Below are 6,558 nucleotides of genomic sequence, written 5' to 3'. Positions count from 1 at the left end.
CGCCATGTATTCTGACTATCTCTTGAACATAGAGTTCTGTCAGCTTATCTAAGGAATAACTGATTCTAACTGAAATTAAATGGGTAGTCTTCGTCAATCTGTTAACCACTACCCATATGACATTCTGCCCATGCAACGCTGAAGGCAATCCCGATACAAAGTCCATCAACATATGCTTCCACTTCCACGTAGGGATGTCCATTGGTTGAAGTGGTCCCGCTGGCCTCTAGTGTTCTGCCTTCACCTGCTGACATACCAAGCACTGAACCACAAATTTAGTAATTTCCCTCTTCATGTTACTCCACCAGAATGTTTCACGTAAGTCTCTATACATCTTCGTGCTACCTGGGTGAACAATATAGAGAGAGCGGTGAGCTTCCCCTAGAATCCTCCTTTTTATCTCTGCATCATTTGGCACACACAATCGAGTGTGAAATCTGAGAAGTCTATCCTCAACAACATTAAATTCTGTGTGCTGCTCATCCTGTAACTTCTCTACAATCTCCATCAACTCTGCATCTTTCAATTGAGCTGTTCTTATTCTCTCCCATAAAGTTGGTTGAACCACTAGACTAGAAATGAATGCCTAATGATTCCATTCTACCAATTCTACACCCAACCTCTCCAGGTCCATCACGATATGATGAGAAGCCATAACTACAGAGGCTGACGTACCCCCAGATTTCCAACTCAATGCATCCGCTACCACGTTCGCCTTTCCTGGATGATAGCTAATGGTGTAGTCGTAATCCTTTATCAACTCGAGCCATATATGCTACCTCATATTCAAATCCTTCTGGGTGAGGAAATACTTGAGACTTTTATGGTCAGTAAAGATCTCACACCTTACACCATAAAGGTAATGTCGCCAGATCTTCAACACAAACACAACTGCTGCCAGATTCAAGTCGTGCGAAGGATAGTTCTTTTCGTACTCTTTCAACTGGTGAGACGCATATGCAATGACTTTCCCCTGCTGCATTAGAACACAACCAAGTCCCTTCTGTGATGCGTTACCGTAAATTACAAATCTACCCTCACCTGATGGAAGGGTCAACATTGGGGCAGTGACTAGACGTTGCTTTAACTCCTGGAAGCCTTGCTCATATTCATCAGTCCAGTCACACTTCACATTCTTCCTCGTGAGTCATGTCAAAGACCCTGATAATCTGGAGAACCCCTCGACAAATCTGCGGTAGTATCCGGCAAGGCCTAGAAAACTTCTGACTTTCTGCACGTTCTTTGGCCTTGCCCAATCAACTATAGCCTCTACTTTGCTCAGATCCACTGAAATCCCTTCCATTTATACCACATGACTTAGAAATGCAACCTGCTCTAGCCAGAATTTACATTTCTTAAGTTTAGCAAATAACTTATTTTCTTTGAGTACCCGAAGTACTAGTCTTAGATGAGCTTCATACTCCTCAGGGCTCCTCAAATAGACCAAAATATCATCTATGAACACAATAACAAACTGGTCTAAGTACTCGTGGAATACCCTGTTCATCAGATCCATAAATACTGCTGGAGCATTTATCAACCTGAATGACATAACCAAGAACTCATAGTGGCCGTACTGAGTTCGAAAAGCAGTTTTCGGTACATCATTTGATCTAACCTTCACCTGATGATATCCAGATCGCAGATCGATTTTAGAGAAAATTTGCGTACCCTGAAGCTGATCAAATAGGTCGTCAATTCAAGGTAATGGATACTTGTTCTTCACTGTTACTTTATTAATCTCCTTGTAGTCGATACACATCCTTATCGACCTCTCCTTCTTCTTCACGAATAACACTGGTGCACCCCAGGGCGATAGACTCGGTCTAATAAACCCCATTTCTAGAAGCTCCTGTACTTGCTACTTTAACTCCTTTAATTCAGTTGGAGCCATTCTGTATGGGACTTTGGAGATTGGTGCTGTCCTTGGAATTTTATCAATTGTAAATTCCACCTCCCGATCAGGAGGCAACCCCGGTAAATTCTCTCAAAAACATCAGAGAACTCCCTTATCACTTGGATATCTTCCAACTTGAGTTCCTCCTTTGGCACTTCCTTCAGCATTGCAGGGTAACCCTGGGATCCCCCCAAAAGTAACCTCTTTGCCTGGATAGTAGAAACGGTCTATGGTTCCCAACGCACACACCATCCAAAAAATACCAACTCTTGCTCCCCAGGAGGTCTGAATACTACTTCATTCCTGCAACAGTCAATGCTCGCATAACTAGATGCTAGCCAGTCCATACCCAGAATAATGTCAAAACCATGCATATCACGGACTATCAAACTAGCAGGCAGTATTCTCTCCTGAATCTCTACTGGATAATCCCTGATCACCCTACTACATTTTAACACTGACCCTGTCGGTGTGCCTACTCCTAACTTAGTCTTTAACATTTGAGCCTTTAACCCACATAGTTTAACAAATCCCTGAGACACAAATGAGTGGGTTACACTTGATTCAATGGCACTATCTGACGGTATGTAAATAGGATATAACCCGACTTAGAAATTTCACCCTTAACATAATTAATACAAATATGGAATAATGGAATTGATATAATATACAAGTTCTAATTTAATAATTCATATTCCAATTCTATCACTAATCCATTAAGGTAAAATCTCCATCCCAACATTAACTTCACACACATACCCACTCAGCCTAACGTTCCAATCTAAATTTCCTGAGTTCTAGTCCCTCAACCTAGAAATGAAACCATTGATGGATTTACCATGGTTTTCTAAAACTCGCGACTGATTCAGAAAATCACAGAAGTCTGTTAATAGATTTTTGCCTCCAAGCTTCCAGACCAAAACCCATATTAACCTATCCACTCCTATCCCTATCTTATCTCAACCTATACTTTGGTAATTATCAATCCTCAAAGTCTGCAGAACTTAACAAACCTAGGCTCTGATACCACATGTGGGTGCACATGGTCAAACTAGAAACGGTATCGTGCTTACAATACACTGGTTCCTAGGGTTCATAAAGCATATCATGCAATTTAGATAATAGAAATCACCATTTAAAATATCAATTCACATATATTTCTTGTTATTCCAAAAATCGGGCCCCCGGCCACAAATACAATCCGACACATAGCCGTCAATTAAAACTCGGTCCTTGACCATCAAGTAATAATCTTGGCCCTTGGCCAATCAAACAACACTCTGCCAATGGCCGTTAGTTCAAAATCTGGCATTTCATAAACCGTTCCAATATTTTCACAAGCATTTCTAGTATTTCTCAAACAATTCAGTATTTCAAAATCTCAAATCCAAATATACAATAATCCATACAAATTAAATCATATGCCACACGATTTTCCACATTTTAACATATCCATATAAACAAACAAGCTTTCCACCATTCATTTTATTCAAAAATACCATACCATATATCCTAGGTTTGTCAAATTGATTTGAAACGGTTGGTTTTCAAAATAGCCTTTAAATTCCCAAATGAATAAATAAATAAATAAATTTATATAAATATAACAATTAAATTGATTCAAGTTTTCATAAAATTTATGACTTAACTTAATCCCCTTACTTGATTCCTGAAAAAACTCGATAACACCCCGGCCTACGCCCTAGGTGTTCAAAAACTCTTGAGTCCTAAAATTCAAATTTCACCATATCATTCGTCACAATCCTTAGAGTAACTTTCTCTAAAATTTCCCTAAGTTCTGAATACCCTAAATAGCCTAATAAAAGCCTAAATTATCAAACTTACTCCTGATTTAGGATTGGTACCTCGTAACTCCAATTCGAAAACCCGCTCCAACTAGATTGGAAAGAATCTCCCCACGAGTCTTCTGAAAATTTTCGTTCGTTAATGGGGCTTATAGTTTAAGAGAAATTGAGTTAACTTTGAGATTTGACCTTACCCCTGGAGATATGCCTACGCCACTCCCACAACAGATCCGCTCCAGTAGAAGTGTCGGTGGGGGCAAGCAGAGCCCAACGGTATTTTCAGATTTTCGATCGGCCAAATATCGGAGACGAAATGGAGGAGAGTGGGAGAGAGGAGACGAAGGAAATTGGGGGGGGGGGGTTCTGTCTTTCTTGCGCCTGAAGGATCCTTAGATGCTTCAGGTTATGTAATATATATATATATATATATATATATATATATATCATTATAATATTATATTATATTATTTAATTAATAATAATTTAATAAATTAATTTTATTATTTTAAAATTTAAATTTAGATTTAATTTAAATTTATTTTTTTTTAGGATCACTACACTGTATATATATACTTTTTCATAAATTGATAAAGTTATTTATGCATAATATTCAACTCATGCCACACATTTTCTCTAATAATCTGTACTTTAATATACTACTGAAAATATTCATATAAATATCTTTAGGGTTTTACTTAGCCCAATCGAACTTACACAAAGTGTATATCATTTCAAAACTCCCATCTCATATGTCTGTGTTCCCAAGAAAATTTAGATATCATTTCTGAAATCACATACTAAATTTAGGCAGTTAACTTTGTAAAAACGCCCGACAAAATCTAGTCCCCTTACCTGCTTACTGAGAAATACCTTTAGGGATTCTAAAGCAGTGTCTATGGCGTTCGCACAAATCCTTGTATTAATATATTTTAGTTTAGTCAGTTAAATTCCGGAATAATTACTATCGCTCATATGCTCCCATTATTCGGTTAAATTCTAAAAACACGGGTATGATCCATTTTCCATATTTAAATTTAATTTCTAACATATTTAAAAACACCAATATGATCAAATCCCAGCAATTTAATCAAATTTCAAAACATCCCCAAAAATCTAATTTTAATCAAATCCTCACAGTTTAAATTAATTACAAAATATTCCCAGAAATCTAATTTAATCAAATACTACAATTTAATAAATAAACCATAATTTCACACCCATAAAATTACTTTGAAATCCATATATAATATTCTAGTAATTATATACCATGATTTAATTGGGTGAATTTTTAAAATAACTGACATAATTTGTACTCCTTACTTTAGCCTTGGAATGGTGCCTAGGATCCCCAAATAAAAAATTTGCTCTGATTAACTTGTTAAGAATTGAAGTTGGGACCTCGTGGTGGTGTTTGATCGTGGATTTGACTGAAGATTTGGGAGAAATTGAGGAAAGAGAGAGAGAGAGAGAGGAAATTGGGGGTGGGGAGCTCTTTGGCTTTCTCCGGAGTAAATTCTAAAGGATTGCATTAAATCCTTAAGTGAAGAAGATATATATATATTCCCATTTAGTTTATTTATCATTATACTACTATACATTTTATTTGTTTATTTAATTAATTAATTTAATATAACATTAATTATTATTTTATTTAATTATTATTATTATTATTATGATTATTTTCACTTACACACATTATTTTTGGGGTCATTACACTGTTGATTCATCTTTTGCAGGTATCTCTAATCCGGTTTTCCAGCGTTGGCTTCGGCAAGATAAGCTAATCCCCCATGCCATCCTTGCATTTTTCTCCGAGCCGATCATGCCGCTCATTGCCGCTTCCACCACTGCTTATGATGCTTGGTCCAAGTTGCAACGATTGTACGACAATCATTCACGCACTCGTGTTATGCAACTTAAGGAGGAGTTAACTCTCATTCAGTGAGAGGCCTGCTCGGTCTAGGAGTTTCTCCATGCCATCAAGGTATTAGTTGATGAACTTGCTGTGATTGACTCTCCTATCTCAGCGGATGACATTACTTTGTATCTCCTCAATGGTCTTGACCCTGAGTACAGTGAGATTGCAACTCCTATTCGGGCACATGAGACTTCTCTTCGATTTGAGGAGCTTCATGATATGCTGGTTGGCCACGAAAGTTACTTACGATGTGTTGACACATCCAATGTCATCTTGGTTGCCACTGCAAACTCCACTCAGCGCCGCACTTCCGCTTCCACATTCAACTGCAACCAACGTTTTAGCCTTGGTTTCTTTGGCCAACGTCACTCCAACTCTGGTTGCAATAATTGCAAGGAGCAGCTTGGTAAGGCCTGGATCGTTTGTGAGTTGTGTGACAAAGTTAGCCACTCAGCCAAGACTTGTTACTCAGCTTTAGGAGTGAAGTGTGTTAATTGTGCAGCTACAAATGTGTCGACCGACAAAAAGTGGCTACTGGATTTAGTTGCTTCTCACAACATCAACTCTGATCTTGCCAATCTCTTTGTTCACTCGAAGTATGATGACATAGACGAAGTCGTCATTAGCAATGTCTTAGGTTTGCAAGTCACGCATGTTGGCTCTATGTCTCTTTCTATTCCTCGAAGCCTTTTAAATTGACTAATACTCTGTGTGTTCCTAATATTCACAAAAACCTAATCTCCATTCATAATTTCAATCATAGTAAGGATGTCTATCTTGAGTTTCACCCATTTTATTTTCTTGTGAAGGATCGGAGCACGGGGGTGACTATACTTCGTGGTAAATGTCAGGATAGTGTCTATCCAATGCCGATGGAGTCTTTCACTAAAGTGTCTTCTGTTTTAGCACTTGTTGGTGAATGAACAATAGCCAACACC

The sequence above is a fragment of the Malania oleifera genome, chromosome 1, assembly GCF_029873635.1.
Source record: "Malania oleifera isolate guangnan ecotype guangnan chromosome 1, ASM2987363v1, whole genome shotgun sequence".
Lineage (NCBI taxonomy): Eukaryota > Viridiplantae > Streptophyta > Magnoliopsida > Santalales > Ximeniaceae > Malania > Malania oleifera.
This window is presented reverse-complemented; position numbering follows the sequence as displayed.